Here is a 16,169-nt window from a genome sequence, read left to right on the forward strand (position 1 = left end):
AATACAAGCAAATATTGTTTCAGTTCCCCATCTGTAAAATGTGGATAACAAGTAGAGATTTAGGTCTTGATCCTCAAAGGTATTCAAATGTCCAAATCAATGGGAGTTAGGAGCCTAAATATCTTTGAGGATTCTGGACCTTACTGACTTTCTATCATTGTTAGTGTTTCACATAGTTTTCTGCATATTTTGATTCTTTGGTCTAAAATAAAAATGTAACCCCAGCTGAAGAAAAAAAAAATCACATATCCCTTGGTTAGAACACAGGTTATTGTAAGGAGCATAATTAAATGGCATATGAAGGTTATATGATTTATTTTTTTTTGCTGCTAACTGATAGTAAAATGTCATGATGTGATAAGGAGTTGTTTGCATTTCCATTTGCTATGTTTATTTACTGATAAAAGACTGAAGAAGTTGAATGATTACATACTAATTGATTTTTCAGTAATTAACGTTTTTAGCCATTAAGCAAACTTTTTTTAGTTTTCAAAAAAAAGTTTCTCTAGTTTTGTAAACAAAATGTTGATGCTTTACACAGTGCATGCCATTTTAATTAGTTGTTTAAAATCTGCTTATGATAATTTAAATTTATATAGCATTTTATCAGAATGAATAGTTTGAGCCTTTTGATCCTCATTGACATTGTGTGACACATGATATGCGGTTATATGTGTGAAGCAGAAAACCCGAGGTTCCCTGGAGAGGGCCTTACTCAGAAATAAGCGCCCCTTTCCATGGAAGAATCAGCTATCAGGCTGTGTATTAGGTGAGCCGTAGCAGGTGTGGGAAGGAAATTGTTGCTCAGATCATACAGGGAGGAGAATTGCCCCTTCCAGTTCTCCTTTTACAAAACCTTAGAGACACAGAACAATTTTGTATCATTAGCTTAATGACTGGAGGTTACTTATTTCCTTTTCCTATTCATCAGGAAGGGTAGTATTGGCACTGGCAGACTGAAGCTGCTGTGGTCATGATGTTTCCCTCTCTGGTTCTGTTTCCATTCATAAACTGGCATTTCAGAATATAACAATACTACATTTTTCATCTGGGACCAAAGTGGAACAGGACTATACTGGTTATTTAATGAGTTCAACAACAGCAGAATAGAATATCTTAAATTTACATCATCAACATGGGACATGGTTTCTCAGAAATGCTAAAATAAAATAAAAAGAAGCCTGCCACTTTCTTTACTTGAGGCCCTGTTCACATTAGGACATATAATCATGTCTGGAATTATTTTCAAACACTTTTAACCCCAAACCAAGTTGTAATACAATTTGGTTTCACACCAGCAGACTACAGGCTACTATATACGATGTAGTAGACTGAAGGTGTGAGGGGTTTGCAGTGTTTCCAAATTCTGCAAAACCTGGTGTTTTTTCTTGAAGCTCCAGCCCCTGGAGTGGAGCAATTACATGAGAATCTGAGATTTCATTACATAAATAAGGTTCCTAGCCCTTATGGTTGAATACAAAAGTTTAAAAATGTGTGTTGAATGCACCTGAAAGATTAAAAAACCAGCAGGCAAATACACCTTCCCCCCAAAATTAGTCATGGGAGATGGGGAGAGAAAACAAACCCAAACCATTTTTAAAACCAAACTTACAATGTTTCGAGGCTTGAATTCTGATTTTTGAATACTTGGGGTTGGTTAGTCTGTAGCAGGATTTCTAGAGCATGTTTACTTAAAAAATTGTTTATTTAGCAATAATTGATTCCCACAGATTACAAAGTATTTCAGTTTGGGGGGAAGGGAAAGGGAAGAGAAGATACCCAGCACTGGACGCCTCCAGTGGGAAGGAGAGGAAAGAAGATCACTTCCACCAGATCTCCATTACCATTTTGCCACTTCGGCTGGTATTTTTCATTGCCAATATTTCATTAGGTGATGTACCCAGATATTAATGATTTGCGGGAGGTTCTGAGCCAACAGGGTTCTTTATTTGTAACATTTTGCATGAATGTTTCATTTATTTTCTACTCAAAAAAACAAAACAAACACCCCCACACAATTAAAAAAAAAAAAAAGCGCAGCACACAACCAGCCTCTTCTTTCATCTTCCTTATTTGGCCAAAGTGTAGGAATTAGGATTATCATTGCAAGATTGCTTTCTTGTCCACCTCACCACCCCCTCCAGCTTTTTTTCGCTCTGTAGCTTATTAAATGCTTTTTTTCCCCTTACAAGACAAATTATAGATATTTTATAGATGTAATTTTGTTTGTAGATTAAAATAATGTGGCTATACAACATGTTAAATATCATGTTAAACAGGATGTGTCATTAAAATATCAGTTAATCTGTTTTTCCCAGACCTATAATGTGTTCCAGAATATAATGCTCTTTTGTTGCAATAATTCCCTGTAAGAATTTAACAAGGATATAAGTTTTTTGTCTCGATTTAAAATGTTCAGCTGGTATTTTGCCATGTTATTAAATACGGATTAGAAATAGCATTGAGGTATTTAAACCATAATTCTTGTAACAGGATAAATAGCTAATAGCATTTGGTTTGTTGCTTGTGTACTTGTGACCTGGTTTATAGTCAATTTAACACAAACGTAGACAAACGATGTCCCTCACCAGCATTCATTGTGAAGGGGTATTCAGGTTTTGAACTATGTGGGGTAAAAGTACCAAACCCTTTAATTCAGTGATCTATAAATGGGTACAGCATTTCCAAGGGTTCGCAAAACCACAGATTGCTAGCTATGTGCAGATTCAGAGCATTCAGGTTTCTTTGGCTATCATTGCCTATATTTCTGTAGGTTTTGAAATCTAAGAATACAGCCATGTGAAGAGAAGAGTTAAACAAAGCAATATAGTGTGGTTCTTGAAAAGAACACAACTTTCTTTTCCAGTAGGTTTATTTCTGCAATGGTTAAAAGTAGATTGAAACAAGAGGGATTCCCATCTCAGCAGCTAAGAGAGGAGCAATGGGGAAGCAATGCTTACCAAGCTAGGGAGAAGAAGGTGGGTTTGCTGCTGCCACCACTCTTATGTTAAACCTGCCTCTATGAATGAATCTTCCAGCAGTCTACGAAGCGGATTGCATTTTAAGCTGTTTAAGGAATTTAGCCACATTTTCCACGAAAATGAAATGGCTTCTGTTTTGAATGATTCATAGAGTCCAAGGCCAGAAGGAACCATTATGATTATCTAGTATGATCTCCTGTCTAACACAGGCCATAGAACTTCCCGAAAATAATTCCTGTTGGAACTAGAACACATCTTTTTAATAAATCCGGTCTTGATTTAAAATTGTCTGTGGTGATTTAGCCATTCTTTCAACTACACTGCTTTGAAGAAGTCTTAACCACTGTGCTTAAACACTTATGGAATCCATTGTAAACTATGTTGGAAACAGTCTTTAAAAGAAATGCTGTTTTATGACAGGACCTACAACAAGCACCATTACCATGGTGTACAAAGTCTTTTTTGTAATTAAACTATACCTGCATGTTTGGCGATATTTGTTTAATCAGCACTGAGGTGTATTTGAGGTCTTCAGTCTTTATTAACTTACTGGCAAATTAATATAAGGTTATTATATTTAAAATATTCCATGCACATTTCCTAAATATGGTCATAAAATCATCTTTGTAACAGCAATCATAATTATTTAATTCAGGAGTTGTCCATAAAAGAATTTATGTAAATTACTAACGGGAGAAAAATACTTTATTTGTGGACAGGATTGTTAAAGCTGCTTTGAGAAAGAGCAGCATATTATAAGCTTCTGATTACTAGATCCAAGGGGTAATCAGTAACTGATTACCTTACTATTACAGTTTGCTCAGCACCTACCAGACCATAGAAAAAACACACTGAACACTTTACAATCTCAGGACAACAGAACAATTCTCAGCAACAAGACTTGGGAGAGGAAATCTCTGCAGAGCAAGGAATTTCTCACAGGTTGGCTCTTCCCCTTGCAGAATGGGAAGTGTTTTCATGCTCTTGCGCTCCCATTATCCCCACTACTCTCTGGCAGACTGGCTTCACTGGAGGTGTTCTGCCTAGTGTCTTCTAGCTGTTGCTGCCCACGGACTGCCATTAAAGGGAGGGAGACTGCCTAAAATGTACTTCAGACCTAGGCTGCATGACCTTTTTTGAGTAATCTCTTTAAGAATGATGGAGACAGATTCATTCCCAAAATGAATCTTGACCCTATAGGTTCCTGAGAAGGGCTAGCACTGTCACAGAGGCCGCTGATTGCCCCTCTTCCCCAATGTAGCGCAAGAGAAATCTGCATGTAACGGGAGCCCTCTGCCGATAGAGCTCCCAGATCTGATCTGGGCTTAAGTTACTTATTTATATAAGTTACTAATTAATTATTTCTCGGTCAGAAAAGCAGCAGATGACTGCATACAGATTACTTTTGCATCACGTACAACGTTGGATTTCAGCTACCAGAATTGGGAGGCACCCACTTTCAATTAGTTTGACCTCCCATCGTGATATACTGGGGGTTTCTTCTTGAATTACCAACATGATTCCAATGCAAGTTCTGCATGTTCAGTACATAGTATGTCATAATGTTGACCCTTTTTGACCTGAGCAGCCAGTCAAAGTTTGGGGCCCTGAGGATGTTCCAGCCGGAAGCAGAAATTGTTGAAGCCTGGTATATCTTGTTTATTTATAAAAAACTTATGAAGTCCTGGTATCTGAATGTAGAAGGAATCAAGAACAAAAGGAGCAATTTCCTTCATTTAAAGTCCCCAAGTCTTAGCTAACACCAGACCCGCGATCACTCTTCCTAGCTTTTTCCAGTCACACTGTGCTTACAGGCTCCTGCTTGGCTTTCGTGCACCTCTCCTTCTCTGCTGTTGCCTGTTCTCAGTTTCTGTGTGGTCTCTTCCCCCTCACCCAAAACAATACTCAGCCACAGCTGACAGGTGGGTCATACACCTCTTTTGTCTTGGGTGGTGGTTTATGCTTACAGTTATGCTAATTAAAGGGTGAGTTCACACCTATCAATCTCAATGGGGGGTTAAGTCAACCCATACATTTTACCTAGCTCGTATAACATACCATAGCTAGCATGGTATCATTACTCACACATTGTAGGATTACCAACATGTCCAAGAAAAGTAATTTAGTAAATCACATTCCTTTTCAACCTGTAAAATAATCTGATTCTATTGCAGGATTAAATCTTTTAAAAGCTGCCTGCAATTATTTTCACAGCCCTGCTGTGAGCCACAATTTTAAATGAAAATATCCTAATTGTATGACAATATTTAGGGCCCCAATATTTAGGGCCCCTGCTCTGATTAAAGACATTGGTAAAACTCCCCTGGCATTACTGAGAACAGTATTGGCCCCAAGGTTACTATGTACACAACTTATTTGTTTATATTTCATTTTTCTTGTTTCTCTGGAAAATCTCTGTTTGTAATGGTGTGGGAGGTGTATATTTGAGAGCAGCACATGTTTTAATAGTAAATAGACAAGTTACATGCTATTATTCATTTTTTAGTTTTACTTACACTGTCTTGTCTTTGTATTTCATGGAGTAATCATTTATTGTTTTGCTTTATGTAATCCAGATCAGAATAGGATAGCCTGTTTGTAGACAGGCTGGGTAGGTGCTGGAGCACTGGATAGGTGGTAAATATTGAACATCAAAGGTAAATGATGGTCCCAATCCAGCTCCCATTTAAGTAAATAGGAGCAGCTGTAGGCCTCTTATTTCTAGAAAAGAAATAGTAATAAAGGCTCCTTATTAACTTAATTGGAATTATACCTTCATGCTAGCAACATTATAATCATTAATTGTTATAGAAATATTTTCATTACAAATCCATATATCCTGGTGAGTATAACTTAAAAACATTTGGTTGATATTACTTGTGCTTATTCTAGGCTTAAAGATTCCTCCTTCCTCTGCCCCCCCCCCCCCCCCCGCCAATGTTTGGAAAGATTTGCTTCTTACTGCATTTGATTCAGTGAAGGTAAAGAAGAGTTCCCTCTTTAGCAGCGAGCAAGGTCTTTAAAAGTGACCCTATAAAGCAGTGGTTCCCAAACTTTAACAACCTGTGAACCCCTTTCACTAAAATGTCAAGTCTCGCGAACCCCCTCCTAAAAATGAATGTTTCTGGGGATTTTCTCCTTTACCTGAGTATGAAATATAAAAGTAGTGATCTGGGAAATATAAAATTTGTTTTTATGACATGCTTATTACACACTATTTATTATGAATTATTATTGATAATTACAGTATTTTTATTACATTATGAAAACAGCACTCTTCCAAGTTCTCACTTTTTCAGCTTGTATCACTTTGAATAAGACTGTTCTAGGACAAGACTCCTACATTTCATCAAGCAGTATCAGATGTGAAACAGCATGAAGGTATTTAAGAAGCCAACTCAAAGAGTTCCTCCTACACAAGCATTCAGGTCTTGAGCAGTTCAGACAAACAACGCACGTTACAACAAAGCTTAAACTTGTTCTTCATAATAATTTTAAAAACAATACTAGCTGCCTATTTAGTTTTAAAAACAGCAAAAAGTATCCACCTCCTTTTCTATTTCTTATAAGGAGTCTTGAAGTTTAAATCTCCTCAATGTGATAGATATGCTTGTTTTGATCTGCTTAGCTCTTGGAAGTCCAAGGCTCCGGGCTGCTGGCCCCCTGCTGTCTGGGGTCCCTAGGGACAGCTCTGTCCGCCATTAGGGAATTTTTTCCCCAAGAACCCCCTGTAAAATTTCACGAACCCCAGTTTGGGAACCACTGCTATAAAGGAAGAAAGTGAGCTTGTGACCTTTTGTAAAGGGAAACTGGAAGATTTTCTGTGAAAAGTTCTTTTTTTCTGCCTTTTTTATGTTAGAAATTTTGATTCCGACTAGCCTGGATGACTGGACAGCTAATGAAATGTCCACATTACAAGTGTCAATGATAGCAATTAGAGGGGGGAGAGATTTTTAGTCAGACAGTTTATAATTTTGTTTTGTTAACGCCTATTTAACTTCAGTTGCTAGTTAGCCTGTGTCCCAAATGTTATCTTGTTAAAGTTAAATTCAACACCCTTGTCCCTTCAACCAAGTTGTGAGAGGTAACAGTATACATTCTCTGAGCCTTTTAACAACTCCACCAGCAAAGCCTTTCATACTCCCTTTCAACATTATACAGGAACAAAAATAGTTGATGGCATAATTTGGTTTTGTTTGTTTGTTCTTTTCCCTAAATGTCAATCCAATCCATAGCAAGGCCTCTATCCTGCCTTGGAATCTGCTAGTGTGGATCCCTGTGCCCATGCAGAGTTAGTGCATGAGTCAGGGGTCCACACTAGCAGGCCACAATGCACAATCTATATGCAAGTGTTTCATGACCTGCCAGTCATATTTCACAGTTTGTAATTCATTAGATAAATAGAAGCTGCACAAATCTGTCTTAAATAAGATTGATGTTAATCAAGTAGATGAAGATATATGGCTGTTTAAAATAATTTTTGATAGCTAAAAAGCCCAATTTTACTCCTAGCTATTTCAACAAAATACTTTTAACCTACAGCAGGATGTTTTTTGACTGCTTTAGCTCAAAAGTTTTATGATGAATTTAAAATTTCTACAGATTAAGATCAGTATTAGCTCTTATATATAGAATTCAAGGCCAACATCTAAGGTTTTCTTGAGAGGGAATTTAATAAAAAAAGGTTTGCTCCCAAATGACAGATAAAACCTGTTATGATGTGTTAATATTGAAGGTTACCATTGTACAGGGTATCATATGAATGGAAGTAAAGATAACAAGGTGGGTGACCTGAGGAAGAGCTGTGTGTAGCTCAAAAGCTTGTCTCTCTCACCAACAGAAGTTGCCCCAATAAAATATATTACCTCACCCAGCTTGTCCCTCTAACAGCCTAGGACTCACACGGCTACAGCAACACTGCATTCAAGGAAGTAAAGATGTTCATTATAAAACCACTAGGTGGCATCAAAACAGTTTGGCAAAATTTACAGAGCACTTATGCCCTAAGCCCTCAAATGAACATGTTTTACATACAGAAAAAATTAGATTGTTTGCCTCTGCCTCACAAAAAGCTTTAGTCTGACCATGATATTACACAGATGACAAGCCTATGATGCCTTTCTGATCATCACAATGTATTACATGGTACTAATATGCATTATATTTGCAGCCAAGTGAACCAAAATGATTTCTATCTATATTTTCATATATTAGTACTGTAGGAATATGGTACATTTTGCATTTTGGAATGGTACAATTCTATCACTACCTGCATAAATAGTACTGTATAAACATCTACAAATATTTATAAGGTTTTGTAAACTCAGGACTAACTATATTTCACATATTATTCAATGTCTGTTACAATAATTTATACTGGAGAACAAATTTCTAGATAAAATTATTGTTGATACACCTCTACCTCAATATAACGCTGTCCTCGGGAGCCAAAAAATCTTACCGTGTTATAGGTGAAACTGCGTTATATTGAACTTGCTTTGATCCACCGGCGTGCGCAGCCCCGCCCCCTTGGAGCACTGCTTTACCGCGTTATATCAGAATTCGTGTTATATCGGGTTGTGTTATATCGGGGTAGAGGTGTATATGAGGAATATATATATTTTTAGATAGATGTTAGTGTAAGTTACCAGTTACTGTAAAAATCTCCCAGCAGTCTAGGAGCTCATAATATAACTCAAGATCATATAGGACTCTTACCAGAACAAAAAGAGAATTTTTGTGCCAGGAGTAATAATAGAGATTGTGATTGAGTTGTTTCTCTCTCTGATATTATCATTAGTGTTTCTTTATCACTGTAGTAGGAAGCTAGGCAGGAGGGAGCTGAGAAAGTTTCTAAGCAGAAACTGTACAGTGAAGCAAACAGTGTATCTTTAGGGATAATATTGTTTTTCTTATTCTAATAAAAATCCTTGCTCAGAATTAGGACAAAGTTACATTACAAAAATAAAGAATCACAGAAAAAGTGACACTGTCAGAAATCAATTCACTTTGAACCAGCATAAGTAAGGACTAGGAAATACTTTCAGCCTTTCAAAAGACTCATGGTGAGAAGCCAACAGACTGGCTAATGAAAGGGACACTTCACCAGAACCACAATGAAGATTAAATACAGAGAGCAGCAAAGTCTTGGTCATCCTGTTAGCTTAGGGCTTGGCTACACTGGCACTTTACAACACTGCAACTTTCTCGCTTAGGAGGGGTCTGAAAAAACATCCCCCTTACCCCCTCCCGAGCACTGCAAGTTTCAGCACTGTCAAGTGCCAGTGTAGACAGTCCCCCCGTGGAGATATTTTTTATAGAGTGCTGGGAGAGCTCTGTTCCCAGCGCTCTTCCATGACTACACAAACCACGTTAAAGCGCTGCCGTGGCAGCGCTTTAATATTGCTAGTGAAGATATGCCCTTATGCAACAACTGAAGTAGAAGACCATCTATTAGTCATTTACCTTTGATAGTGATGAGGAGATAAGAATAACTGGGATAGCATTGTTAAAAAGTTTGAAGAGAATTTCTTTTCAAAAGGAACATAACACATGGATGGTCATGCTTTTACCAAAGGTGCTAAGACCTGGAGAAAGTGTGGAAGTATTTATAGAAGCCTATATGAAAAAGAATTGTCACTTTGGTATCAGTAAGGAAGATTACATAAAAAGTTGGTTAACACTAACTGTTAACCAAAAATATTTATAATAAACATCCAAAAATATTTATAATAAATTTAAATTGGTATTCTATTACTGTTTAACAGTGCCATTAAAACTGTGATTAATCGTAACTATTTTTTTACTTTAGGGATTAATTGCGATTTTTAAAAATGGTTTGACAGCTCTAGTTCAAACTTCAAACCAAAAAAACAGGAAATACAAAATTTCATCCTCAGGCAGAGGTGAAAGTAAACATGTACGCCCCGGTACGGCGTACCAGCAAGAGCCGGTGCGCCGTATCAAGGTGGCCCGGCTTCCCTAGGTGGCAATTTAAAGGGCCTGGGGCTCTCAGCAGCGGATGGAGCCCCAGGCCCTTTAAATTGCCGCCAGAGCCCCACTGCTGGAGCCCTGGGGTAGCGGCAGCAGGGCTCCGGGGGTTATTTAAAGGGCCGGGGGTCCTGCTGCCTCTACTGCCCTGGGCCTTTTAAATAGCTGCCAGAGCCCCGCTGCCGCTACCCCAGGGCTCCAGTGGCTATTTAAAGGGCCCAGGGCAGTAGAGGCAGGAGAACCCCGGGCCCTTTAAATAGCCCCCAGAGCCCTGCTGTCGGAGCCCTGGGGTAGCAGCGGCAGCTGGGGGCTCCGGCAGCGGTTTAAAGGGCCCGGGGCGGTAGCGGTGGCTGAGCCCTGGGCCCTTTAAACTGCTGCCGGAGCCCCCGGCTGCTGCTGCTACCCCGGCTGGGGAGGGCACTTACAGGGCGGGCCGGGGCTGGCTCTGACCCACCCATCCCAACCCCTTCCGCCCAAGGCCCCGCCCCTTCCAGGGGCCAGAGCCGGCCCCAACCCAGCCCCGTATTGGTAAGTCCCTATTTCTACTTTCACTCCTGCCCTCAGGCATTTGCGAGACGCATGGAAAATTTTAGCTCAATATGTGAAAGTTTCAGAAAGTTATGAGTGACTGAAATCTGAGAGGTTCTGATAGAAGCGGTTATGGAACTTTAGCTGCAGCAATTTCTGTGGTCATGCAACTGCAGAATACATGAAACCTTAACTATTGGATCATACCATATATACAATATAAAAACAAATAATACTACTTAACTCTTATGTAGAACTTTTCATCTGTAGATCTCAAATGCTTCACAAAGAAGTGCACTATGAAAATCTCCATTTTACAGATGGGGAAACTGAGGCATGGGGATGGTATGACTTGCCTTAGCTCACCTAGCAAACCCATGTCAGAGCCAGGACTTGAACTGAAGTCTTCTGAGTCCCCCTCCAGTGCCCTATTCAGTAGGCCACACTGCCTAGTAAAAGCCCCTTTGTTAGCATGTTGAAACAAATGAGTGGGGGAGGGATAGCTCAGTGGTTTGAGCATTGGCCTGCTCAACTAAGGTTGTGAGTTCAGTCCTTGAGGGGGCCATTTAGGGGAGGGGAGGGAAAGTACTTGGTCCTGCTGTGAAGGCAGGGGACTGGACTGGACTCCATGACCTTTCAAGGTCCCTTCCAGTTCTAGGAGATAGGTATATCTCCATATTTAAAAAAAAAAAAAAAAAAAAGCTTAAGACAGGCTTACACCCAGCCCTGTGAGCTTAAATAGAAGAGGAAAGAATGGTGCAAGGAACTTTTCCCTCCACTTTGGACCTTTGTGCTGGTCCCATACACAAAGCAAACAATAGGAGAGTAGAACAGTAAAAAATTGATGAAAATAGTAGAGCATAAGTTAATAATCCCATTAAGCAATGGCTTGTGATTACAAATAGCAATAATCAAATGATACCATCACAGTATACAGATCATTGCCTAAAAGGCAACTTAATGAAAGCTTTTATACGGGCTTTAATATTTTCCTTGTCTGCAGACACAGCCATCATAAATGTTTGATTAATGAACTCATTAAGCCCTGACATGACTAGGAAAGACATACTTACCCCATGACCCATCATAATTAAAACGTGAATGCCATTTGTTCAAGATAGTAGCTGGAATCATTTATTTAAGTAGCAGAACGACATAAAAAACAGCTTTTGACTTAGCCTGATGAATTAGCTCACCCTCATGGACAAAACTGAAAGATTAGGCTTGTTACATCAATCACAGTGATTCACGGGTAGAAGGCAACTTGCAGTACCACCTGGTATTCTATCTATATTTACATGGATATTAAAATTATAGCTGCTTGGAAAATTTCCATGAACTATTTTCTATGGACAAAAAAAAAATGAGAATGTTAGCAATTCCCCCCCCCCCCCTTTCCTAACCAGCTCTAGGTCACGGTGATAGCAAAAAGGGGAAACCCATTCAGTCCTTAAGAGGACAGTGAGAAAGTATAATGAAGTTCTGTACGCACACCAAGCAGAGCTTGCAGTAGTAGAGCACTGATCAGCACTGCAGAGAAAGTTACAGGGATTTCTACTCACAGGCTGCAAAATTCCATAGCTACACTACATGTCTCACAGCATTAGCAAGTCAGGCAGGTGGGCCATACTTGATTCTCTTACCACTGCATCAGGTTCCTGCAGTGTGACATAGGAAAAGTCTTATTCTCCAAAAGAAGCAGCACTTACTATACAGAAAAATCCTTCATGTCACGATGGAGTGGTTCAGTCAAAGCTGGATTGCTTGATCCATAGACAGACAGACATATTTTTAAAAAAACCTATGGTTAATAAGTGTACAGGCACTGTGGATGAATTCAGTCCTTTGCAAAGGGCCTGCAGAGGACTATATACCATTTTGACCCTCAAAATAGGGCTTAGGTGACACATGGGCCTTGCGTAAACCTGCACAGAGGTGAATATGGGATATACTATTTTACAAGGCGACTTGAGGAGCATGATGTGTTGTCAGGTCTCTTAATTTTATTTTATTACAGGTCCTGATATTTGTTGCTTTTCTTAAAGTCTCAGCTCCAGGAACCATAATTTTGTGATGATCACAACTTGTATTTTACCCCTGACAATTTTAATCCTCTATTTACTAAACCTCAGTGTCATAATTAAGGATTTCCTTAATAGCCAAAATATCTGATTGACTGATTTAAATGAATGATGGAGGTTTTATTTTACTGTGTTGAATGTACTTATTTGTTAACCTGTTTCTGACTTGTGAAAGTGACTTTGTAAACACTATTAGGCTGTGCAGATATACCCAAAACATGTTAGAATAAGATAATTGTACAGATTAGTACAGTGTACAGTATGTTACCTGTGATATTAGTGTATGTATGATGGGATTTTCTTCTTTGGGGGCAGCTTAGAAAACATTGCATTAGCATTTTAGTGAGGGTAATAACGTAATTTTTCGGTGCTTTGGTTGCTCTGGAAGCTGTATGTGTGTGTGGAGGTTGGGTTGACGTGGGGATGGGGAGGAAAAGAATCAGGTAGTGTGTTGACCTGAATTAGAATAACTAAACCAGCTTTTGATTCTGGCTGTTAGGCTGTCCTAGCACTGTGGCAAGCTAGAATGTGGATTCATGCATACAAGAGTTCCTGCTACCAGATTCAGGACAAGCTGCCCTGGAACCAGTATTGCACATAGATTGAAATTTGAAGGCAGGGGCCCATTTTAACAACTTTATCATCAGAGGGTTGGAGTCTGGACTGTACAGAGCCTTGGCACGCACTGGTACCGTGAATTAAGCTGATTGAAAATGAAATGAGGAGAAAGTGAGGCACATGAGCTGGTGTGCCATACTAACATCTTTAGTAGGGCTCTATACCAAAATTTTATTTCCCCTCCACTGCCACTCAGCTCCCCTATGCAGCTAGGAACTGGGTCTTCATTTGCATCTCACTCTTCTGTGAAGACTGGGGTACAATGTCTAGTGGTAGCATTCTGTATTGTTACACGGGGGCCCCAGATGTTTGCGGTTCTGAGGATATGCCTGCACTGGGGCTGGGGGTGTAATTACCAACTCAGGCAGTCATAACCAAGCTAACTCTGATCAAGTTAGCCTGCTAAAAATTAAAAGGGGAGCCATGGAGGCACTAAGGGCAGTAGGGGCTAGCCACCTGAATACATACTTAGGGTCTCAGACGTGCTCCTGCTTGAGGTGGCTAGCCCCTCTGGCTGCTTGCGCTGCCATGGCTACACTTCTAGTTTTAGGATATTTGCTCAATCAAAGCTAGCACACGTACGTCTTCCTGAGCTGGAAATTACACCTCCAGCATAGACATATCCCTGAGTCTCACGCCAGGGGTGATAGGAACAGGGAATGCTGAAGACAACAAGCTCAGAGCTAATGATATCTGATTTGGTGGCATTTCTCACGCTCTTTGCACTGGTATGTATGACTATGTAAGGTGCAAGGCAGTGGAGAATCAGGCATACCTGGCATCTCTGATTCACTAAAATGTGAACATTTTTGTTGCACTTTGGATGTAAAGATATTTGTACTAATTTGTTCCAGTGTCTAAAGATTGGTATATATTAGAAGGTGTATTGGGCAAGTTTATCTGGAGAAAGAATTTAAAATTCATATTTACAGTCTGAAGATAATGATAAAATCATAATCTTGGTTAGAAATTATATGGTTGGATAGTATCTTCTGTTGAGTTTTCTGCTTATAACATAGAAATGCACTGGTAATAGGGTTCACTCACGACTGCAGCACCTCCTGTTGGTTGTCCTGGGGATTAGCTCTGCTCACCAATGCACCCTCTTCTGGTGATGTCTTGCCACAGTCATGTCTGCTCCAGGACCCATGTCACTCCAAGGATCATGGCGTCCTCTTCAGGACACAACCCTCTGGCTATGCTGCACTCTGTGTTCCCTCCCTTCCAGGGAATGTACCACAGTCCCTCAGTCCAGCCACTGCCTCAGTTCATTTCTTTGGGCCACTGCCTCAGTTCATTTCTTTGGGCCACTTCCCCATGACCCCCCACATTCTTCATCCTAACCTCAGGGCTTCAGCCTGCCAGTCTTAGCAGCTAGCCAGGAGCTCTCTCTAGCTTCCCCAATCCTTGCTGGCACTCCTTCCTCCTACTAGGAGCCCTAACTTCCCACCTCAAGCTCCAGGCAGCTACTGAGGCTGCTCTGCCCTGCAGCCCTTCTTATATGGGCCTGCCCAGCCCTCATTGGCTCCTCCTCACAGCCTCTCTCCTATTGGCTGCTTTCTGCACAGCATCCCTAGGGATCCATTAACCCCTTACAAGCCAGTCTGGGGCAGATGCTCCATCACAGCACCTTTAAACTAAAGGGAAAAAAGATTCACAATCAAGGTTTCTGCTTGATCATCTCCATCCTAACCTTATAATAAGTCACGAGTTGCTATGGCATCTTGGAAATCTCTGGTATCTATCATAGGTTTGTCTAAGGTCCCTAGGAACCTATTGTGAGTGTACAGCATAATATTTCTCACTACATGTAGGAAAATGGAGTCTTCACAAGTGTCATAACTATAAAGGGAAAGGTGTAACAGCTGTCCTGTGTACAGTACTATAAAATCCCTCCTGGCCAGAGACTCCAAAATCCTTTTCCCTGTAAAAGGTTAAGAAGCTCAGGTAACCTGGCTGGCATCTGACCCAAAGGACCAATAAGGGGACAAGATACTTTCAAATCTTGGGGTGGGGGGGGAGGCTTTTGTTTGTGCTCTTTGTTTGGGAGTTCGTTCGCTCTTGGGACTGAGAGGGACCAGACATCAATCCAGGTTCTCCCCATCTTTCTAAACAAGTCTCTCATATTTCAAACTTGTAAGTAAAAAGCCAGGCAAGGCGTCTTAGTTTTACTTTGTTTTCTCAACTTGTAAACGTACCTTTTACTAGAGTGTTTCTTTGTTTGCTATACTTGAACCTGAAGCTAGAGGGAGGTCCTCTGAGCTCTTTAAGTTTGATTACCCTGTAAAGTTATTTTCCATACTGATTTTACAGAGATGATTTTTACCTTTTTCTTTAATTAAAAGCCTTCTTTTTAAGAACCTGATTGATTGTTCCTTGTTTTTAAATCCAAGGGGGTTGGATCTGTATTCACCAGGAGTTGGTGAAAGGAAGGAGGGGGAATGGTTAATTTCTCTTTGTTTTAGATCCAAGGGGGTTGGATCTGTATTCACCAGGAGTTGGTGAAAGGAAGGAGGGATGGTTAATTTCTCCTTGTTTTAGATCCAAGGGGGTTGGATCTGTATTCACCAGGAGTTGGTGGGAGAAAGAAGGGGGGATGGTTAATTTCTCCTTGTTTTAAGATCTAAGGGGTTTGGATCTGTATTCACCAGGGAATTGGTGAAGGTCTCTCAAGGCTACCCAGGGAAGGGAATTAGCTTTGGGATGGTGGCAGCGGACCAGAACTAAGCTGGTAGTTAAGCTTAGAAGTCTTCATGCAGGCCCCCACACTTGTACCCTAAAGTTCAAAGTGATACAGCCTTGACAACAAGGTTTTCCATTAACCCTTTACTGCCATCCCCAAATAGAATCTTGAAGCACAAAAAATGAAGTTCAAGTTTCAAAGGATATTAAGTTCTGCATCAAATTCATATACGGTTAAAATGACAGGAAAGAACTTAGACAACCTAGGGTCATCTGCCTCAGGTCCTGT

The 16,169-nt window shown here is 40.2% G+C and overlaps 1 protein-coding gene across 5 annotated transcripts in view; it reads left to right on the forward strand.

The window, feature by feature from the left end:
- Positions 1-16,169, forward strand: part of CLIC6 (chloride intracellular channel 6) — an 85,933-nt gene that overhangs the window by 48,000 nt on the left and 21,764 nt on the right. The window contains exon 1 of one of the 5 annotated variants that reach the window (XM_042855805.2): positions 3,839-3,923. The exons of the other annotated variants lie outside the window; for them this stretch is intronic. The gene's annotated coding sequence lies outside the window, so the exon portion shown is untranslated. Of the gene's footprint in view, positions 1-3,838; positions 3,924-16,169 lie in introns of those variants that run through there. 5 annotated transcript variants of the gene reach the window in all.

Source organism: Chrysemys picta, chromosome 1, assembly GCF_011386835.1.
Source record: "Chrysemys picta bellii isolate R12L10 chromosome 1, ASM1138683v2, whole genome shotgun sequence".
NCBI classification, from domain to species: Eukaryota; Metazoa; Chordata; order Testudines; family Emydidae; genus Chrysemys; species Chrysemys picta.